The sequence below is a fragment of the Ambystoma mexicanum genome, chromosome 7q (genome assembly GCF_040938575.1).
Source record: "Ambystoma mexicanum isolate Mex_15411 chromosome 7q, UKY_AmexF1_1, whole genome shotgun sequence".
NCBI classification, from domain to species: domain Eukaryota; kingdom Metazoa; phylum Chordata; class Amphibia; order Caudata; family Ambystomatidae; genus Ambystoma; species Ambystoma mexicanum.
In genome coordinates this window covers 708278961-708303430 of record NC_090941.1, presented here as the reverse complement: position 1 = coordinate 708303430, position 24470 = coordinate 708278961, and positions in this window count along the sequence as shown.

Sequence of the window (24470 nt, the reverse complement as noted above, 5' to 3'; positions counted from 1 at the left end):
ATGCACAGTTTGTAACTATGGTGAGACCAGACCAATAGGGTATTGTTCACATCTTTACACAATATGAGCACTAAAGTTCACTCCAGAAAAGAAGATAGAACCAGTAAAGGATATAGTACAGAAAGAAACAGCCAATAAAACTATACATCTGGATACTTTGCAATTTGGCTGGAGGCAGCAACACAATCAAGTGTCTTGAATGCTAAAGCACTACATACTAGATGGAGTCAATGGGATGCTACTCATTCACGCCTGATGTGCAGTACCATTACAAACTGGAGTTGAAGCACATGTATGATCTTGAGTGATCCTTATAAACAGATGCAGAAGTCTGGATGTTTTCTGTTGTTTTTCGGTATGATGGTTCAGTAAGTGTTCTTTTCAACCATAATCCTCGACATTCCAAATCACCTTGACAATAAAGGATGCTGCCACCCACTCGCCACCAGTTTTACCAATATCTCCCACTACCATCCACTATATCTTCTTTCTGCCGTCTTTCTGTGAAGAACCCATAAGCTACCATTGACTCATGAAACACGCCAGGATCTCTTGGGGATCTATAACTCTTTTATCTTTCCAAATACATCATAATTTCAAATACATGTCAGGCTCAGGCCTTTCAGAGTTCAGCAATACTTGCAGGGGGGTCCCTTCCCCAAACGTATTACACTTCGGGTCTCCCTCAGTCACATTCAGACTGTTTTCAGATGTCAAATACTTTCAAATGTGCGTGGCTTTCTTTACAGCTTTTTACTCTCTCCTTCTCTCAGGGTTAATTTTGATCACTTCGCTTTTACAGTTCATTCACTTTATCGCTACAAACAATTCACCTTTCACAGAGGGTTTCGAGTGGGCTACTTCCTTTCGCCGGACCACCTCGTTACTTAGTATTGCTGGTTTCACAGCTGCCTTTACTTCAAAGTTCATTTGCAGGTCTTCCTTTCTTCGCGTCTCATCCACACGCGTTCAGCCTTTACTTACGATATAATGTTGCAACTTCAATCTTTCTCTAGTACACACTGGTCTCTCAGGTTGCTTTCCAACTCATCGGCTGTGTGTGTTTCTTTCTTGTCTTTTTACTTTTGCAGTTCACGAGTCAAGGTTAGTACCACAGGCTTGGCCTCGCCTTCCCAACTCTGCCGTTCACCCGGGAGGATCGCTGGCGTCCTTGAAACACAATGCAGCCTTCTGCGTTGGGACTTGGCCCTCTCCGCATGTCTTTCACTGCCTTTTGGAGGCAGCGACCTCTGGTAGAGAACTCAGGGGGTTCTCGACCCGCTGCTCTTGTCCCTTGGTCCGGTGCTCTTCTCCAGTAGGTTTGCCTTCATCCCTGCTCTTACTCGTGTTCCACCTTTCTCAGAGTGTGTCTCTATGCTCCACCTTTTATCCGTGTGAGGAGAGATAATTGGTATCAAGTGTATGCACTTAAAGTCAAGTGCCTGACTTTGCCTGAGCCGATTAGCCGGACATGTCCAGTACGAGGTTTAAGAGTTAGTCTTGTTACTCTCAGCCTTCCTCTTCGTCGGCCCAGTGTTTGTGTAGAAAGGTGGGGGAGGGGGAGTTGGGGCATCAGATAATCCTAAAAAGTAGGATGAGTTGGGTGTATAAAAAAGGGGGTAATACCACATCTCACCATCAGCTGCCTCACCCCTACTCCCCGAAGACCCCTCATCCAAGTGATCCTCCCGCAGAGGTCCAGCCCCAGAAACGGGATCCAAAAGCGATGGCGTGTTGAATTGGAGGCTTCCAGCCATTTAAGATGAGTAGCAATACCCTGCAGATGGGTGGGGATGCAGATTCTACTCATATTCTACTCATACATCAATAATCAAGACAACACAAATAGTTTGGCAAAGTTCATTTGTTTTAATGCAAGTCTTAAAACAGGGAGTACAACGAACATCTGCAATCGCTCAATACTCTGACTCTAGCTACTTCATAAAAAAGTTGGGTTCTTATACCCATAATTGGTCACAGCTGACGTGTTGACCTACGTCATTACCAACATTATTCTACGTGGCAAACTGCAGAAACTTATCAGGAAGCGTGATTGGGTCTAAGTGAATAACTAAGCATAGGTACTATATCTGTATGGAGTAAAGGAGAAAGGTAATAGGATAGCTAACATCAGGTGGGGAAACTAAGCCCTCCCTGCAAAATGGCCACAATGAACTTCACTAAATGTACAAAGTCCCATTGGCTACACAAACTATAGGACTCCTAACTGCGTGGTCCCCCTACAATTGGTTGGCTTCTAACCGCCGTCAGTAATTTTCCACCTGTGTGAGCAGCACGCAGACTGAACAACCAGGTGCGGATAAGCTCGTCTTTGCACCAGCGTCCCAAAAATTAAAATATCATCCATCATCACCTCAATTGTCAAGTGTCAATTAGTACTTTGAAGTTGGCCTTGAGTTTGTACTGTTCTCTGAGAATTTTTAAGGAGTATGGGCAGTATCCGGCTTCCGTGCTGAGGTGTGACCATCTCGTCCATCCAACTTTCTTCCATCACGTGACTGAACACCATGAATTGAGCCTTTTTGTGTATTTGATTTTATTCTTCAACAGTCCTCTGACGTCTTTAGTTTTTGCTTGACCTTCTTGAACAGGAGCTTCTGTTCTTTCACGTTAATTGTATCCAATGTCAGCCAACTCCTAGTTTGATAAGACCTTGGCTTTTCTTGGCTCAGTGAACTCCTTAGCTGAAATGGATTCTGTTTAATTCAATTGCTTTTTGTAACTGCGACACTGAAATGAAGCCTTCTCACGTTGTTCATTACTGCTTTATACGTAGTGGAAACATTCATTCTTCACTTAATCCATATGTATCTATGAGGTATATAGGTATATGTTGGCGCTTGCCGTGGTCTAATCTATTTAAGCATGTGGCTAGCTTCATGATTGCTTTGCTGCTTGCGTTTCATCTGTACACGTTTAAACTTACTAAATATCTTCATCGCGTTGTGGCATAAGTTTCTTCATCTTGATCCCAAGATGTCACTTAACATTGGTACTGCTTTGCTCTTTATAATCGTCTGCCTCTCTGGTCTGGTTATCTTTCTATCTGGGTGTCGATTCAACTTTGCATGATGTCACCATTCATCCTGGTCAGTCAGTTTCTTTGTTTCATCAGAAATCTCGTTCAAATGGTCATCATATTGTCTTGGATACAAGTATGGTGTCCGCAATGGGTACTTTACTTCCCATATTCTCTTAGGCATAGGTATTCTTATGGGTACTGCACAGAGCCCTCTCTCCTCTCTATGTTGGTTTAACTGTTCAGTATACGTCACATTTTGGTTCATACGTTTCAGGTAATGTAGGCAGGGCAGTTGGAGTGGGGGTACTTGGCTCCTCCTCTACACTCCCCCCTCTGGGTGATTTATCAACCACTCTCACATCTTCTTCTGTATCTAGGCATCCTGGTCTGAAGAAATGCTTCTTAGGGATCCATATATTTATGACTCCTTTCAAGCATCCAGCTGATTTCACATGCTCATCCTTGTTCCACGTCATGAGCATGCACTGTCCACTTGGACTGCAGTCAATCCATTTTCCCACATACTTCTTATGGTTGTCTCTGATTTCTTCATCAGTCAGATCTTTAGGCTTCCATCCTGGTTCAACATCAATCATAATCTTCATCCCTATGGCTTTCTTTGCTGTCTTCTTGCATTGTGAGATTATTTTGATCACACAGAATCCAAGCATTACTAATAATAATAAAGCTCCTAAAAACTTGAACATATCTGACATCCATTGTGGAACCCACGAGAAGAGGGATCCAAACCAGCTGTCATCAGCAATGTCTTTGACCGCTTCTATCATCTGGCAATGTAGCTTTGTTAACATATCTATGGCCTCTGTCAATGTTCCATTCTCGTCATCATGAGAAGGTATAAATGTGCAACATGATTCTCCAATTTTGGCAAAAACACCTCCATCCATAGCTGTGACCATATCCAGGACATATCTGTTCTGGAGGGTCATCAATCTTACAGCTGTCAGCTCTTCTCTGATTGCATTGAATCTCTTTATGGTAGTATTAATGATCTGTAGTAGTTCCCATCTGGTGATCTGAAGCCACTTGGTGTTATGCTCACCTGGCTCCCACAGGGGCGTCGATCGGAACTGGACAGCTGCAGTTTCCACCCACGTGACTCGTAGTGCCGAGATGACAGACTGGACTGGCCCACTTAATCTCGTCTGCTTGACCTGAAGAAGTATTCTCCTGAAAGTGGAGAAAGGGAATTAGCCACCCGTGGATTCGAGTGATAACCCCCCCCACTGTTCTCCCCTCTAATCACCTCCGATGTTTCCTTTTATAGTCTCACCTTAGGTTTTTAAAAGATGAGCTCTCCATCCTGCGTAGAATGCAGGGGCGCGTGGATAACCAGTTACTTCACTGGTCCGAAGGGATTGGAGAGTTCCAGAACAATATTGACTCTGAGGTTCCTGGCGAGGAGCCGTAAGTATATAGTTCGTAAGAGTTCAAAATGTCTGACTTTCACTCTTGTCCGATTCCTTGCAGCTTGCAGCTTGACCCTAGAGAAGATTTGTGTGACTAGTAAAGTTCAGGTAAGAGTCTGTATTATTCAACACTGTCCGATAAATGACACCTGTATGTAATCTGTTGCTTTCTCCCTTATTACAGGTGCAGAGTGAGAAATTATGGCGTTTTGAGGAATAATACCTCCAGCGGTAAAATCAGGTAAGTCTATTAAGGTGAAAGAGATTCCCTTGGTTTGTTCTTTCGACTCACCTGGCTGTCCTTTTGTTCCCCTTAGGTGCCGGAGTTCGGCGAAGATGAATGGAGGCTGGGCCGGCCTGTGGAGATGAAGAATGCCTCCGGCGGTAAAATCAGGTAAGCCTATTGTGGTGACTAATATTGCCTTATTATTCTCTCAGCTCACCTTGCTGTTCTTTATTCCCCTTAGGTGCCGGAGTTTGGCGAAGAAATGAAACCGGCGGACAAGGAAGGGGGCATAGTAGTCTTCTCCCAGACAACATATAATAGGATGGTGTTGGACCTCCTAGAAGACAGACAGAGTTACCAACCATTACGGAAGGATCCTTCAGCAACCATTCAAGAGCTCATCCGAGAATGTACACAATTGGGAGCAGAGCGAGGGTGGATATCGCAAGAAGAATTGGCATATCTCAATAATTCAGAAAAATGGACCCCCTCCTTCTATGCCCTCCCAAAAATACACAAACATTCCTCTAGACCTCCAGGGAGACCGATTGTGTATTCCCTGTAGAACCACTATGCAAATTTGTTGACCTATTTTTACAACCGATTAGCCAAAAAACTAGAATATACCTTAAAGATACTACTGCAATGATCAACATCTTTGAAGGGACTAGATTTAACAATCAGCAGGAGCTACTGGTGACTATGGATATACAGGCACTGTGTACCAATATACCACAGGATGAAGCAATAGATATTATACACCAGCAACTCATCCACAATGCCACCCAACAAAGAGTGGCAGCAGCCTTTATTGTCGAACTTATGGCTATTGCCTTACAGAAGAATTTCTTCAAATATGCTGATCAATTCTACCTTCAGATTGGGGCACGGCTATGGGGGCAGCATTTGCCCCCAGTCTGGCAATAATGTTTATGGCCAATTTCGAGGACAGATTTGTTCTCAGTGACACAAACCCTTTCATCTCACACGTCACTAAATGGTACAGATACTTAGATGACGTTATTTTTATCTGGGAAGGAAATACTGACCTACTTGAAGAATTTTAACTTATCTCAATGGGCTACATGACACTATCACCTTTACAATGGAGTATGATCATCACTCTATCAATTTTCTGGATCTACGAATTACTGCCAACATGGGCCACCTTTCTTGCTCTTTATATAAGAAAGCTACAGATCGTAACACTACGTTACACTTTTCAAGTTTTCACCCCAGGGCACTGAAGGAAAGTTTGCCATACAACCAGTTCCTTAGACTCCGATGGAACTGTACCGAAGTCTCAGTTTACTACAAACATGTAGACAAACTAGCTGGAGACTTGAGAGAGCGGGGTTATCCTAAACAACTTGTCAAAAAAGCTCTTAAAAGGGCCTGGTTTACAACAAGAGAAAGCTTATTGACACCAAAAATTAAGAACTCAACACAAGACAGGGTGGCTTGTGTTACTACCTACAACACTGAATCCTTTGCAGTGAAAAAGGCCTTAATGAAATATTGGCCCATGATTTCCACTTGTTTGCCCAAGTTAGGGAAGCCTCTGTTCGCCTTCAAAAGATCTAGGAATTTCCGTGACCAATTGGTCCATGCAAGGTCTGAACAGAGGACCAATATCAGTTAACGAGTTCTACGCCCTATTGTGGGACACTTCCCTTGCGGAAACTGCAGGGCGTGTAAATTCACGAGCAAAACAACAACATTTCAGATTGGCACAAAACAATGGGACATAAGATTTATGTCCAACTGCAAAACATGCAATGTGATATATTGTATTGAGTGCCCATGTGGGCTTAGGTACGCAGGTCAGACCACTCGTGCCATCTCCATAAGGATTGGCAAACCCCGCTCAAGGATTAGATGCCGCAATCATGCAGCTCCCATGGTATCACATTTTATTGAATTTCAACACTCTCCAGGCGACTTGAAATGGTGAGTAATCGATGTTGTCAAAAACAGTATGAACACACAAAAAACATTGTTGTACAAAGAGGCAAGATGGATTTACCGGCTCGACTCCCTTAACAAAACTAAAGGCCTAAATGAGGAGTCAACTTTTAGGTGGATGTAGGAACACCCATATGCATGGTGTCAATAACAGATTGGCAACGTGGGTACTGTGCCATTCTTAATAGGGATGTGCCATTGTGTGCACACATGTACTTGGCTCCCTATACAGGGATGCCTATCTAGATTGCCCTTGCCATCATTTGTTACATTGAAAGGACGTATCTGTGCACACATCCTATTCCATTCTGTACATTTCCAGTTGCAATTCTGCCACTCACCACACAGCCTCTGTGGCGCTGCAGAATCATAAGAGTTTATCTATACTGTGTCTCGAATGTTAGTCAGATCACCATGGCTATGTTCGAGACACCTAGTGACTAACATGCTTCAGACAACAACTTGTGTATTTCAGCATTCGAGTCTAGGTAAGCAATACAGCTTGCGTATTTTTTAATCTATTTATTTTTAATAGATCATTAAGACTAGAGCTGAATATCACGATATTCTCTGCAGACTCACGAAGAGAAACAGACATTCCCAGAAGGCCGTGTTCCTTTTTGGTTACCGTTACGCTGTGGAGCAGTTTATGGCTTTTTGAATTGCAGCTTCAGGGTTTCTTACGGAGACACATGTACGCCGGCTGTCGGTAAGCACCTTTAGCAATTCTAAGGTAGACCCAGTTTATGTTTGTCCTCAACATGCTTGTTTCTCATGAGGTCCATGCTGATTTTTACATATTTACCTCATTTTGTTCCTTGAATAGAAACGCCTGTTGATGCATGCATGTTACATATTCCACTGATTTTACAATACATGGCGAGTTATGCCCCAAGCTCTAACCGTGTGTGTGTTTACTTTTGGTTTTTACCATTTCTTGGTGCACTTTTTATCTAAGTGCATACACACACAGTGTTGGATAGTGTTAATCTCTCTTCTGTTCCATCTTTACCATTTTTTGGTTGGAACTGTCAGCTTCACTTAACTCATTTAGTGGCTGAGTGTTTTCGCTCTCTGCATGATATATCTTTGTTTATTTTACACACTACTAATGGTTCTACATTGGCTTTTACTCTATTTTACCTTTTTCTATGCACAGTGGCAACTGCCTCCTATAGGCTCTGTTTAAAGGGGGAGTACATTTATTCACCTGTTTGTGTATATAGACTTACGAGCCCAATGCCTTATGGGATTTGTAGTTGCATGCCCAAAGAGTCACAGGAGTCACATTATTTTGTGCTCCATAGATTGTGATTCCGAGATTCTTAATGGGATCATGTTTTTCTTTTTTCCGTTTTTATTATTTTTGATATGCCTCAGGGGTCATGACTTCTACTGGTCCTGAGGAAGGCGGGATTGCCTACTCTGCCGAAACCTAGACTAGTTGTACTCTTTGATTTAGACACGTACCAGTAAGACACCGTCAAGATCTACCCTGGTGCCATGCGTAGACCCCGAGTTTAGTTAGTAATTGGAAACGTCCCCAATTGAACTGAGAATTCAAAATTCAGCTGTTGATGGTTTTAACCTCCAAGAGGAGGCTAATTGTGTTCAACTCTCACATTGTGTGGATTTGTTTGATTTTTGAACCGTTTTTCAAATGTTTAGAATAATTGTATTTTGATTTTGTATGAAAAACTGTGTATATGATTATGGATATTTGTTTTGTTCCATTTGTATATATTGTGCTTGTTTTGGAAAAAAATTTTGAGCTAATCATGCCTGGTAATTTATAGACCATGCTTATGAGAAATAAATAAAAAAGATATTTTGGTAAAATTCTTAAATAGAAATGAGAATCTGTGGATCCATAAGATTTCAAAAGACCACAATGAAGACTTAGGTGGACATGGTAATAAATACATACCTAGGAGTATCTTCAGATATATAGGAAATCCATGTTAGGACTCTCTTAGTAACTCGAGTTGAGTACGAGATAGACTCTTCGAGTGATACCCTTGGTATTGAGGAGATTAATATATATTTAATTTATTTGTATGTTTAGGACACTTTTCTGTTTTTTGCCGAAGAAATGATGAACACAGAGATGGATCGTGGAGGTGCTGGGAAGACTGGTGAGTATAGCGCGGCGCTGCAGCAGGCGATGCGACGCGCATCAAATAACGTCTTTCTTCCTATTCGAAGACGCGATGGATCCAGAATCAGGTGAGGAAATAAGTATTGTTCTTGTTCTAACCTTTTTCCTTCTTTCTCCCTTTTTTCTAGGAGCTCCAGACTCGAGGCGGGCGTGGCAGAAGACTGGATGCTGGCTTGCAGGCACGGTGAGCGTTACGCTGCAGGATGCAGAATAACATGAAGCGTGAGCTGCTCTTCGGGCGTGGTTTAAATAGCCTTCAAAGTAGTCCCAGGTAAGCAGTTCCCAAGACCACACCCCAGTAAGAAAATAGTCCCTGAAATAAAGTAGTCCCCCTTCAGACTTCACATTGGCTTGAATGCTGAGCAGCATGGTCTGCATGAGGAAAGTGAAAGCAAATGAGCCTGGCGCCTATGGCGCAAGGACTGACCCCTTCTATGAGCCGGGGCTTCTGGGTTTTTCCCAAGTATCTGGATGCCTGCTTCCGGGACAGATGGACCTGGCCGGATGCCCGGGGGTAGGAATCATAACACTTGGTATTTGCTCCAACCTGGATTCTTGTCATGGAGATCATCGTGCACACTGAAGAAGTCTGGATGAACAGTCTATGTTCATGTGGAATAGCATCAAAGGCTTCTATTGATTTATCTGAAAAGTAGTTCTCCCTCTTCATTCAATTTATTAGTTCCACAGATCTCTTCTTTCTTAGGAGAGCATCTGCTTTCAGGAATCTATCAATGTTCAGGTCGCCTTTAGGAATCACTAATGCAGGAAGCAGTCTGATGTAGGCCTTAGATCCACATACCCAATAATGATCCATGATTACTGCTGTCCCGCTATTCATTCCTGGTGCATAGAAGATTTCACCACAGTTCTGATTTTCTCCCAGTTTTCTTGTACCATTGTTCCTAAAGCACAAATTAGAACTATTCAATGGTACCATCTGCAGGTGTCCCCCTCTGTCTTCGACCCATGTCAGTAGTTTAGCAAGTTTTGGCCATAATGGCTTATACAACATTTGTGCATTTTCGATTGTTGGTTGATGGTAACCTATTATTGCCCAGTCTCTGCAGATTACTACTCCTTTTTCCCATCCATCTGGTGATAGGACAGTTCCCCAAATCTGCATCTGGCCTCTGTTCTTCCATCTGCAGATGTCTTTTGTAGAGTGTCCTGCAACTTTCAACTTTTTATTTAGTTCTCGTCTTACTCCAGTTCCGTTTACTCCAGGTTTCTCATATCTGATCACAATATTCTATGTTTTGGCATTGTTTCTTGTCTTTATGTCTTGAACATAGTCATCTTCATTTGGATCTATTACTTCAGTTACCCATTTGAGAGAGGCTGTTTGACCGATGAATTGGCCTCTGGTACTAGAGAAAGCTAGGCGCACTATGCAGTTTGGACATGTATTTCAATAGCTATGAAGATCTTTGACTTCCCCATGCTGTATGGCAGGAGTGCACATACAAAGCATTTGTCATCTGATGTCCTTCTTCCAACTTCTTTCATGTGTTGGTACCATATGTTATTTCCCAAGTGTGCTGTGCTGTCCTGATAACATTCAGTTCATAATTATCTTCTTGAGTGCTTCTTTTGGTACTCAAAGTCTTCATGTTGTTACTTATAACTACATCTTTGAATGCATCAGTATAGCTTCTTCTGACTGGTCGATTTGGGCTTGGGCCTTTCATTGCTTGACCAGGTCTGTTTGTATGCGTTATTTGTGTAGGCCCAACCTTTGTCAACCCCTTATTTTTGCCTAATCCGCTGACCCTGTCTCCGGCGTTTAAAGGCTGTGTCTGAAACAAGTGCTGTGTGTGATTTATTACGGAAAACATCCATCTCAAGCTCAGATATCTTCCAATTTCATCTTGGGACAGGAATAACTGTGTATGGTCTAGGCTGCTTTGTAGTTGCCATGCTCACTGTTTCCTTCTGCTCAGAAACATATACAGGAATCTTTGCATCATGTGCTCCTATATAGAAAGCAGTTCTGTCAGTGAAAGCAATATGAGTATGAATATAATGCATGTCTAAATAATGCAGTGGTAGGTGATGCAACAGCATCTACTTCTTGGTCAACTTGTATGTCTGTCCTCATGGGGCAACAAAACGTTGCTGCTTTGGTTTACCATCTCCATCATTTGATGCTAAGGAAGGAAACATTATTTTTTAATGGCTCTGCATCTTTAGATTGTTTCTGGAAGCTGTTGTCTTCATTCCGCATTCGTCCTTCATCAATTGTCTGCTTTCTGCATGCCTTTAAGAAGTGACTTTATCTTTCTTTCTTGAACCAGTTTTTTCGTAATCAGGATGCAAATGTTCCTTTATCGTGAAGAAAAATGTCCTTGGTGAGCCGCTATCAAATCTGCTTCATTTATTAGTTCCCAATCAATTTCACTCGAATCTGCTTCAGTCCAGATGACATGTTGCTTCCCTGTCAGCATAAACAAAGAGTTTTGTCCTTCATTCAATTCCTCATTCTGTTCCTCGGAGGAAAGTTTCTAAACAGCTCTGTGATTTCTTTCAGAATAGATTTCCACCTGGATGATAATTCCTTCCAGGATCACATTAAAGTTAGCAGTATTTCTTGGGTCTATTAAGAAAGTTACTACATCTGTGTGTCTTCCAACGAGATGCGGGGATTCTTCAATTAGACGAAAGAACACCACACTGACCAGTCTATGTGCTGCGTCGGTTGATATGGGCATTTGTGGTTTCCTCACTGAACTCAGGCACCTTCAAAAACTCTTCAGTGATGATTATGAGCAATCTTCTAATAAGTTTCTCATTGTCAGAATCCTGGATATATGCTGGAATAAGGCAAGTTCTCCCCACCAACGTAGGATAAGAAACACCCACTCAAGATACGCGAGTATGAACCTAGAAAGGTCATCACTGGGTAACACCATGAGTAGAGCCAAACAAGAACTCTGTGTGAAATGAATCAGGGTATTTTACCCTCTTCCAATTGCTGTGCCCATGATCAGAATTTGGCATATCCTTATTCTTATCAAGGCTTAAGTCTGCCTTAGTCCAAAGTCAATAAGCTACTGTGGCTTTCAAGAATGCAGATCTTCCCTTAACCCTGTAACTAAGATGCACAGAGTGTTCAAATGTGTCCTTTTACCCTTTTATTTGTAACTGTAAAGGGAGTTTCCAAATTAAGCTACAGCTCACTATTAAGTTCCTTTCTTTCCACTTGTTGGGTTATGCATCCTTCTTTGTCATAGATCTTGTCTGCACGTGCTGTGGTTCTTCCCTGATGTTTGTAGTTTCTTTGCGGTGGGGTGCAGGCAGAGGGTTCCCTCCAGAGTAGATCTGTGTATCTCCTAGGAAAATTGAAGCTCGCCTACCCTGCACTTTTACAGAAGATGGCGTCACGTCCTCAACGACAAAAGGTCAGTTGAAACGGGACTCGTCCCACTTTTTCCTTGTGTGGTTACAAATTAGGATTTTATCTCCTGGGTATATTCTTGGACATAGAAATTCGGGAGTTTGTGTTGTTGAAGCATCTCCTTCTGTGTTCTGTACTGCCTTAGATCCTTGCATCTGTAACTGTCCTGAAATCACAGAAAGACTGGATGTTAAACAGTTCAAGTAATTTTGCAATTCAAGTCCTAGAATTTCTGAAGTTGGCAGAGCATCAATTGTAACTCGGGATGGAGGCATTAAAGGTATCTTCATTCGCCTGCCTGTAACAATCTCCTGCGGCATAAGATGGTGGTCAGAACCTGGTTGGTTCCTCAAGACATACAATGCCAGTGGTAGGCAGTGCAACCACCCCTTTTTCAAAGTAAGCTTCAACTTGGCTATTCTTTCTTTTAACAGGCCATTGAGCTTTTCACAGATACAATTTCCTTGCGGATGATAAGCCGAAGAAAATGTGTGTTTTATACCAAGCAGCGAGGTGATCTGCTCGAAAACTGTATTAACAAAGTGAGGTCCATCATCTGATCTCATTACTTCGCACACACCACATCTGGGAAATATTTTGCGCGCTAAGAACTTGGCTGCACAGGTAGAATCTGGGTGTGTGCATGGACCTGCCTCTATCCATCTAGAGAAAGGACATATTACAACTAATAGGTATCTATATCCATTACAAACTTGTATCATGTCGACATAGTCGATATGCAAGTGCTGAAAAGGGCCATTAGGTCTTGGGATGACTCCCCTCACTATGTGCAGTGTATGCCCAGCCGTGAATTGTTGGCAAACAATATCATTTACCATAAAAAAAATGAAACATGCTCCATTAGCTTTGGTACAAACCAATCCTCAGCAATGGTTACAGCAAGATTCTCCCTAGTTGTATGCGCTGGGTAGTGGAGCTGTTCACGCGCCACCCTTAATAACAATATAGGCATCACTGGTTTACCAGTGCTGCCTTGTCGTCACAATGCTTCCGAGGGGTTTAAAGAACACCCTCTTCGCTTCCACAAGTTCTTTTCTTCTTGCGGGGCCTCTCCTTGAAGCTCCACTATCTGTGTTTTAGACATATGATTATATCCCTCATCCACACTCATCATCACAGTCATCCTTTCATTCACGTTAATGGCTTCAATATTTATTCTCCCTGTATCTGCTATGCGCTTGGCTTCAGCATCTGCTGCTTGATTTCCACGCAAGATAAAATCTGTCCCTTTCGTGTGAGCTGCGCATTTGACGACTGCTATGCCCACCGGTGTTATAGTGCCTTAATGAGCGTATCCAATAAGGCTGTGTGCTGCACTGGCGTGCCGTCTCCTCTGAGGCAACCCCTCCTTTTCCAGCACGCTAATCCTGCGTGCATCGTCAACGTCACATAGGCGGAGTCGCTGTATACTGTTACTTCCTGGTCTGCGTGATTCTCAATTGCAAGTATCAATGCCAAAAATTCTGCAGCTTGTGCTGAATAATGAGATGGCAATCGAGTACTCACAAGCACTCGAAATTCTCAATTTGCCAAATGTTTTACTACCGCGGCACCTGTATATCTTTGCCAATCATTTCGATTGATTCTCGAAGACCCATCAATGAAGACAATATCTCCCCCTGCGAGTGCATTCCTATTTACTCTAAGGAGCTCATCACAGTATTCCTCATAGTTTGCACAATCGTGTATAGACTCTCCTTTGGTAATTGGCTCAGCTATAAACATGGCTCGATTCACTATTTTACACCAAACAATTTTAAGTTGATATGATAACCTCATAGGCAGAAGCCCTTTGAGTAGTCAACGTGCCTTTTGATTTTTCTAAAATGGCAAATAATGCGTGTTCAACAAAGAACGTCATGGAGCATCCCATCACTATGCTTGTAGCCTTTTCTATGGCAAACGCGGCAGCTGCCAAACTTTGTTTGCATGGAAAGTGACCTCTCATTACTGGGTCCGAAATTACACTGTAATATGCAAGGGGCTTGTATCCCAACGTGGTTATCTGTGTGAGCACTGCTGTCATAAAAGTACCATCTGTATGCGAGAATAAAAGAATTCTGCTGCATAATTGGGGATCCCTAGAACTGGAGCTGTGCAGATTGCTTTTTTCAATTCATCAAACCCTTCATTGATTGCTTCAGTTCACACAATTCTTTCTTTTGTTGCTTGTGCTTTTTTCAAGGCCTGTAAAAGGGGCCTTGTATATGAGCTGTAGTCAAAGACACATGCTCTGACATAATTACATAGCCCTAGAAAACGCTGCATTTGTTTTATCGTGTGTGGCTTGGCTGTTTTTAAAATGGCCTCAGCTCTTTCAGGGGTGACCTTCTTTCCCTCACGTGAAATCAATTGGCCCATGTACAACACTTATTGTTGACAATATTGTAACATTTCCTTGTCAACCTTATATCATTTGTCAGCAAGTATAATCATCAGCTGAACAGAATCGCATCTGCACTCTTCCTCTGTGGTGATGCAAACTAGAATGTCATCTACGTATTGCAACACAATGTTCTCTAAAGCAATATTGCTCAAGTCCATCTGGAGGACTCTGTTAAAAATCGATGGGGACTCACAGTACCCCTGAGGCAGCCTTGTGCTTATTAATCGCACTTGTCTAAAAGTAAACAATGTCAAATCTTGTGAGTGTTTGTGCAATGGGATTGAGAAAAACACATTTTTCAAATCAATCACTGTGTAATATCGCGCATTAACAGGTATATTACATAAAATTGTAGATGGGTTCGTGACTACAGGGTACTCAGCCTCTACAATTCTGTTTATCAGTCTCAAATCTTGTATAAGTCTCCAAGACCCCACCTTAGATTTTTTGATAGGATGCACTGACGTATTACATGGTGACTCTGACGTCACTAAGATACCTTAGTCCATCATGGCGGAAATTGTTTTGAAAATGCCTTCATCTGCCTCTCGAGACATGGGATATTGTTGTGCTCAAGGTAAAATCGCTCCTGGTTTCAATTTAATCTTTACTTCCCCAACTCCTTTCAGTAAGGCTACATCATAGGGGCCAGTGGTCCATAATGAAATTGGCAATTTCGCCATATCTTCATCAAAATATGCAGGACGCTTTTTTGCTAGCATCATTCTCTGCGGAACTTCTCTCTTAATCGCCTTTACCCAACAATTAATGCACATTTCAAATATCACAAAATCGTCAGACATGTCATCTCCAAACAAATACTCATCAGTGACGTCAGTCACTCTGCAGCCTTCCTCAATGGCAATTATTGTGCTCCATCATCTACCTTTATCATCAGTTACATCAGGCAAAACCATATTTCCCTGAACTATAGCTGCTTCTATGCCTGAGGGGAACATTTGCCCTCCTCTTTGTCCATGGGTATCTGAGGTCTAAATAGAAACTCATCTCGTATTCTCATGGTTCTGCCTACTAGACCTGGCTTCCATGTTAACAAAACACGTATCCCAAACACTTCAGGTTCCAACGGTATCGCTCTAGGCGCTACTTGCCCTGCGTATGCTCTGATCATTTCGCATACGTTTAAATAATGCATTCCCGGTGTTGAGCATACTATTGCAACATCTGTTAGCCAAATGGTCATATTCATCTTCTAATATGTTGATGGGTGTTTGCCTCGAATAAAGCAGTGGCACTGTCATATCGCGTTCTCCTATGGAGACTGGTAATTCTTTTGTAAAAGGAACACGACTCGTTGCTCCTGTAAAGCCCTGAGTATTCATCGCATCGCCAGACATTGAAAATGTACCCTCACGTATGCACAAGCACGTTTCACCCATGTCCACTAAGAAGGAAAAAGCTTTGCCGCCTATAATTACATCTACCCTTGGCTCCTTATGAGGATTCAGTGTAATAGATAGGACTGAACACATCACATCTCCCAATGAGATGTGATGTGTTTCATTCAGAGCCCCCTAAAGGAGCACTGAATGAAAGCTTCTGCTAGTACTCTTAAAAGTATAGGAACTGGGTGTATCCTCATAGCGTGGCTACACTGACTATTTTTCCTCATACATACATACATAAATATCTTGTTTCCCATACATATACATTACACTCTTGCATTATTTTTTTTTATTGTTTTTGGTGCAAGCACCTTTACAAAAAAATTAAGTGAAACAAGGAAACAAGAATACAAATCATATTAAAACAATCTAGATACATTTAAAACATTGATATATTTACATAACAGATAGTTGAACTCAAAAATCTGCAAGGAACAGCTAAGTTTACAAACAAACAAACAGGCTTTAGAGGCAGAGAGCAATTAAAATTAAAATTAAGGTTGTAGTTGACCTTTTAATACTCCTAGTCTAGGAGGAGGTTCACGCCCTGTCAGCCGAATGCAAAGGTCGTGCGATATTACTTATGTCGACGGCTGATGGTATCTTATCTACAATACAACAGATGTCCACAACCTTGTGGATCTCTCCCGTCCCCTGCACACCCAATGTTTATTGTAAATTCAACCAAAAAGTAATTTGTTTTTTGTAGGTTCAAACCTTATTATAAACGTAAATTCCCAAAAAATAGTATCAAACAATCTTGTGATGTATTTCATCAATCAGTTTATAGTAAAAAGAACATTATTTTCCAATCTTCATTATTATTCAAGCAAAGTGCATTTCGAAATTGGTATTAGCTTTTGACTTATGTTTTGTTTCAACATAGTATGGATAAACAAATTCAAATCATTAATATCAGATAGTTTTTCATTCCTTTCAATAATACTTCTTATTGGACATCCAATATTAGATTATGTGTCTCTACGCGTTTCGGGGTATTATCTGCCCTGCTTCAGGAGTTGTCTATCCTTTTTCATGTGCAGTTCTCACATCTACAACAAATAAGTAAATGGAGTATTGTCACTCATCTGTTACATTTACATTTTCTTGTTTTATATCTGTCATTCATTTTCATCTCATAATTACCTGTGTTCTTTCTTATAGCAACCGTTTCTGTTATGCTAGTGAAATCGGCCTGTAAGGTTAAAAGAATAAATATAAGGATGAACCCACTATTGTTTACACTTCCAGAAAGGTTCTTGTGATAAAAACCCATATGTGGATAATAAGAGTCATGGTGTAATACCAATGGTTCAAGAGTTACCTGTTTGCTGTCCTCAGCTGATGCACCAATGGGTGGTCAGATGCCTCTCTCCTACGTCAGTATTCTTCAATCAATGTTTTAAAGAGAAGATTTTTGTTCAGGAGATCAACCGGTACCATCATCTGATGATATATGTCCTTGTTCCACTAAGGGGTATTCAAATTGTCCTCCTAGTTAAGTAGGTTAACTTTACACCCGATGGTGAATCTGTAGAGAATTAATATGGAGTTACTTCCTCATCGAGTTTAGAACTCATGCTCCAGTCTATTAAGTCCTCAATGGTTATGTGCATATGGTTCTGAGTTCCCCAGGGTTTTAGGGCGTTTTAGTGCTTACCTCAGTTCGTTCTCCTAATCTTGCTAAGCTGCCGCGGTAGAAGGGATCCGCAAAATGGCCGCTTTTGTTTATGTAAGCGTCACGGTGATGACGAGTTTGCGTGGTGACATCACGCGGCGGCGTGATGACGTCACGCTCGTTTAGTCTAAATAAGTATCAACAAGTTGATATTCATATGTGTCACCAGCTTATAGAGGTGATGATGACTATGGATGTCTAGATCATGATGATACACTATCAATATGATCTGGATTGGAAGTGTATTCCGTGTAGAAAATTGTGACTAATCTCGCCGTTTATAGAAGATTCCACTAGGCGTTAGGTGATGTATGTTAATGTACTTTAATCTTAAATTCTCTAATGTCCAACTATATACTCATCTCCTTATTCATGAAATCTTTTTGTACTGTGCAGTACCCTGATCTCGTACCTTCATAATTCATATATTTAATATGTAGGTAATTATAGGATGAAAAGGTGTGCTCACATTCTGATTTCTCTTAACGTTATTTATGCATTGCATGTTGCATCCCTCTTCCAGCTCAATACAATACTGTGCTTAGAGGATTCATCCACAACATTCACAACAATATTCACAAAAATACTCCCAGGTTGTAGTCTTCGTTCATGCCCCTAGGGGCTAAGCTACTCAGTCTGTCTACCCAATAGATTTCTCTCTGGTTCAACCTTTTGGTATGATTCCCTCCCTTTGTTGCTTTTTTGACTACCTCTAGGACTATTACCTTCAATTGAGCTACACTGTGTTTCTTCTCGTCGAAATGACGTGCCACTGGTGACCTTATGTTTTTGGTTCTGATGTTACTATTATGTTCATGCCATCTTTCTTTGATTTTTCTGTTTGTCTGTCCTACGTAAAAGATGCCGCAAGGGCAACTCAACCCATAGATCACCGACTTAGTGTCACATGTGGCATAGTCTCTTAGCTTGATTTTAGTTCCATTATATGGATGTCTCACATGTGTACCTCTCATTATGTTATTACAATGACCACAGTTCAAACATGCAAACGTCCCTGACTTTCTTGGTTTCAAAATGGATTGTTTCTCCATTGGGTGGTCTTTCAGCTTTAACTAATGCGTCCTTGAAATTGCGTCCCCTTTTGTAGGCTATAATTGGGGGCTTGGGGAACAGTCTCTTCAACTGTGGATCCATTCCAATTATTCTCCATTTTTTCTTGATCATCCTTGTGATGTGATGACTTTGTCCTGAGTATCGTAACGCATAAATAAAGGGAAATCCTTCTGGTTTCTCTTTCGGAATTAGTAGTTCAGTTTGTGATATTCTTTCCGTTTTCTCTCTAGCTACCTCAATAATGTTTGCTGGGTAGCCTCTTTTCTTGTATTTGGCGGTCATAGCCAGGTTGGCTTCTTCCAATGTGGTTGGAGAAGATATGATCCGTTTCAAACGAAGAAATTGGCTGTATGGTAGGTTGTTGCGTAAATGTTCAGGATGGTGGCTCAAGAAATGTAGAGAATTGTTGACATCCGTTTTCTTGTGGTATATATTCGTTGTTATACCAGTTGTTCCAATTTCCAATTCTACATCTAGGAAATGTAGTCTCGGTGTGCCCACCTCCATAGTGAATTTAATTATGTCATGTATGGAGTTTAGATATTCCAAAAACTCTTCCACCTCACTTTTTGTTCCTCTCCAGATCACGAAGATGTCGTCTATGAATCTTTTCCATATGATCAGGTGTGTTTTCCATCTTGGCTCAGGTAATATGAGGGTCATTTCTAGGTAGTACATGAATAGGTTGGCATACACTGGGGCCATAGATGACCCCATGGAGGTTCCTGCCGCTTGTAAGTAAAATTGGTTCCCATATCTGAAATAGTTATTAACTAGAATAATTTTACTCAACTCCAATACGAGTACTTTATTCGCTTTACAGTTATCGGTATTCATTAATGTCCATTCCAAAGCTTCCAGTCCATCGTGGTGGGGTATTGACGTGTAGAGACTCTGGACATCAAAAGACACTAGTATGTCGTCCTCTCTGATTTCCGGTAAATTATTTAAATTGTTTAAAAAATCAGTTGCATCCTTTAGGTACGTTGTGGTGGCTTGTACCAGTGGTTGTAAGGCTTTATCCACATAAATTGCAAGTGGGTTGAATATGCTATCTGTGCCTGCGACAATTGGTCTTAATGGGGGCATTTGTAAATTCTTGTGGATCTTTGGAAGTCCTTAGAACACTGGAGTAATCGGAAATTCCTGGGTCATATATTTTCTTGTTTTGTCAGAAATCCAACCTGTTTCAAATGCTTTGTCTATCGTTGTTTGAATGATCTTGGCAATCTGTGGAGAAGGGTCCTGTCCAATCTTTACCTAAGTATCTTCATCATTTAGTAATTCCTTAATTTTGGTGTCGTAGTATGTGGAATCCATTATCACGATGGCTCCTCCTTTGTCCGCTGGTTTCAAGGTGAGGCTTGGATCATCTGCTATTTCTTTAATTAGCTGACTTTGGTGTCTTCTAATGTTGTAGTGCTTGATTTTAGTAAAATTGACCCTACTGAGGTCTTTCTGCATTTGTTCCTCGAACATTTTAATGCCGATGTTGTTCACTTGGGGGTCAAACTTGCTCCATGGTTTTATCTCCAAGTATTCATGTTATTCCGGTGGTTCGCTCGTTTGTATCTGTGTGTCAAAAAATACTTTGAGTCGCATCTTCCTGGTTAGTCTGTGCAAGTTGACTTTCTCTTCCAATAAATTCGAGTTTTGTGTTGGTATAAATGACAAGCCTAAATTTAGGGTGTCCATTTGTTCTTTGGTCAATGGTTTACTCGAAATATTAACTACTAGTTGTTCCGCTTCTTTTTTGGCCTGAGGTTTCTTTTTGCCTCTTCTTGTTGTCTTTTTTCTAAAAAAGAAATCGGTTCAGCATCTGAAGTTGTTGGTATTTGTGATGTGTGAAGATTTGTAGCGTGTGAGCGGATACTCTCTGCGTTAGTGTCGTCTTCTCCGCTATTCGGTGCTTCGCTACTTGGATTGCTTATGTCTTCTTCCCGTGCTTTCGGATTAGTAGGTTGTCTCTTAGAGGGTGGTGGTTTCCGCTGTGCGTAGTGTTCCTGCCACGTGTACACTATATCTTGTAAATAATCTAGGGTGTCTCTCCTAAATTTTCGCACTTTACGTTGTTCTATTTCTTTCTTATAATGTTCTAATGACTCGTTAACCTCCTCCAAGATTTTATTTAGATCTTCTTTGTTTTTAACTGTACTCAATTGTTCCGTTAATTCTTTGATTTCCGTGTCCAGAGTATTGACGGATTTTGCTAATTCTTCTATAGTTAATAAAATCAAATCAAGTGAACATTTATTCAGGATCTGTTCTCATTTCCTTACAAATTCAGCGTTTTCTCTACATAGGGTAGGTCTTAAGTACACACGGAGGCCTCTTGGTATGCGCTGCGCTCAGTAATATTGTGCCAACGTGGTGGCATGTAATTTTTGTGATATTTCTCGCCTAATGACTCTTTCCAACTGGGTTATTAATTTTTCTGGATTAGTGGTTGTTGGTATGCTTGTTTCTATGTCTTTCAAAAGGCCTAATATTCGATCTGCTTCCTTCGCATCAAATGCTAATGTGGTGGTATGTTTTTCTGTGAGTGAATTGATTTTCGAAAATGACATTGCAAAAATGCCACTACTCTTTATGGGTGCTACTAGGATTTTTGTGCCACTCCCTATTGCTAGGGGGTATAGCAAACAAATCAAATCTAGATAGTCCTAGTGCACTCCCAATGCATTCAGTGACTTACAATCTTTAAATTGTCTATATGTACTGTAATGGGTGCGGGGGAGACAAAAACAACCCTGGCACTGGGTTGTGGTACTAAGATACAATACAACAGATGTCCACAACCTTGTGGATCTCTCCCGTCCCCTGCACACCCAATGTTTATTGTAAATACAACCAAAAAGTAATTTGTTTTTTGTAGGTTCAAACCTTATTATAAACGTAAATTCCCAAAAAATAGTATCAAACAATCTTGTGATGTATTTCATCAATCAGTTTATAGTAAAAAGAACATTCTTTTCCAATCTTCATTATCATTCAAACAAAGTGCATTTCGAAATTGGTATTAGCTTTTGACTTATGTTTTGTTTCAACATAGTATGGATAAACAAATTCAAATCATTAATATCAGATAGTTTTTCATTCCTTTCAATAATACTTCTTATTGGACATCCAATATTAGATTATGTGTCTCTACGCGTTTCGGGGTATTATCTCCCCTTCTTCAGGAGTTGTCTATCCTTTTTCATGTGCAGTTCTCACATCTACAACAAATAAGTAAATGGAGTATTGTCACTCATCTGTTACATTTACATTTTCTTGTTTTATATCTGTCATTCATTTTCATCTCAGAATTACCTGTGTTCTTTCTTATAGCAACCGTTTCTGTTATGCTAGTGAAATCGGCCTGTAAGGTTAAAAGAATAAATATAAGGATGAACCCACTATTGTTTACACTTCCAGAAAGGTTCTTGTGATAAAAACCCATATGTGGATAATAAGAGTCATGGTGTAATACCAATGGTTCAAGAGTTACCTGTTTGCTGTCCTCAGCTGATGCACCAATGGGTGGTCAGATGCCTCTCTCCTACGTCAGTATTCTTCAATCAATGTTTTAAAGAGAAGATTTTTGTTCAGGAGATCAACCGGTACCATCATCTGATGATATATGTCCTTGTTCCACTAAGGGGTATTCAAATTGTCCTCCTAGTTAAGTAGGTTAACTTTACACCCGATGGTGAATCTGTAGAGAATTAATATGGAGTTACTTCCTCATCGAGTTTAGAACTCATGCTCCAGTCTATTAAGTCCTCAATGGTTATGTGCATATGGTTCTGAGTTCCCCAGGGTTTTAGGGCGTTTTAGTGCTTACCTCAGTTCGTTCTCCTAATCTTGCTAAGCTGCCGCGGTAGAAGGGATCCGCAAAATGGCCGCTTTTGTTTATGTAAGCGTCACGGTGATGACGAGTTTGCGTGGTGACATCACGCGGCGGCGTGATGACGTCACGCTCGTTTAGTCTAAATAAGTATCAACAAGTTGATATTCATATGTGTCACCAGCTTATAGAGGTGATGATGACTATGGATGTCTAGATCATGATGATACACTATCAATATGATCTGGATTGGAAGTGTATTCCGTGTAGAAAATTGTGACTAATCTCGCCATTTATAGAAGATTCCACTAGGCGTTAGGTGATGTATGTTAATGTACTTTAATCTTAAATTCTCTAATGTCCAACTATATACTCATCTCCTGATTCATGAAATCTTTTTGTACTGTGCAGTACCCTGATCTCGTACCTTCATAATTCATATATTTAATATGTAGATAATTATAGGATGAAAAGGTGTGCTCACATTCTGATTTCTCTTAACGTTATTTATGCATTGCATGTTGCATCCCTCTTCCAGCTCAATACAATACTGTGCTTAGAGGATTCATCCACAACATTCACAACAATATTCACAAAAATACTCCCAGGTTGTAGTCTTCGTTCATGCCCCTAGGGGCTAAGCTACTCAGTCTGTCTACCCAATAGATTTCTCTCTGGTTCAACCTTTTGGTATGATTCCCTCCCTTTGTTGCTTTTTTGACTACCTCTAGGACTATTACCTTCAATTGAGCTACACTGTGTTTCTTCTCGTCGAAATGACGTGCCACTGGTGACCTTATGTTTTTGGTTCTGATGTTACTATTATGTTCATGCCATCTTTCTTTGATTTTTCTGTTTGTCTGTCCTACGTAAAAGATGCCACAAGGGCAACTCAACCCATAGATCACCGACTTAGTGTCACATGTGGCATAGTCTCTTAGCTTGATTTTAGTTCCATTATATGGATGTCTCACATGTGTACCTCTCATTATGTTATTACAATGACCACAGTCCAAACATGCAAACGTCCCTGACTTTCTTGGTTTCAAAATGGATTGTTTCTCCATTGGGTGGTCTTTCAGCTTTAACTAATGCGTCCTTGAAATTGCGTCCCCTTTTGTAGGCTATAATTGGGGGCTTGGGGAACAGTCTCTTCAACTGTGGATCCATTCCAATTTTTCTCCATTTTTTCTTGATCATCCTTGTGATGTGATGACTTTGTCCTGAGTATCGTAACGCATAAATAAAGGGAAATCCTTCTGGTTTCTCTTTCGGAATTAGTAGTTCAGTTTGTGATATTCTTTCCGTTTTCTCTCTAGCTACCTCAATAATGTTTGCTGGGTAGCCTCTTTTCTTGTATTTGGCGGTCATAGCCAGGTTGGCTTCTTCCAATGTGGTTGGAGAAGATATGATCCGTTTCAAACGAAGAAATTGGCTGTATGGTAGGTTGTTGCGTAAATGTTCAGGATGGTGGCTCAAGAAATGTAGAGAATTGTTGACATCCGTTTTCTTGTGGTATATATTCGTTGTTATACCAGTTGTTCCAATTTCCAATTCTACATCTAGGAAATGTAGTCTCGGTGTGCCCACCTCCATAGTGAATTTAATTATGTCATGTATGGAGTTTAGATATTCCAAAAACTCTTCCACCTCACTTTTTGTTCCTCTCCAGATCACGAAGATGTCGTCTATGAATCTTTTCCATATGATCAGGTGTGTTTTCCATCTTGGCCCAGGTAATATGAGGGTCATTTCTAGGTAGTACATGAATAGGTTGGCATACGCTGGGGCCATAGATGACCCCATGGAGGTTCCTGCCGCTTGTAAGTAAAATTGGTTCCCATATCTGAAATAGTT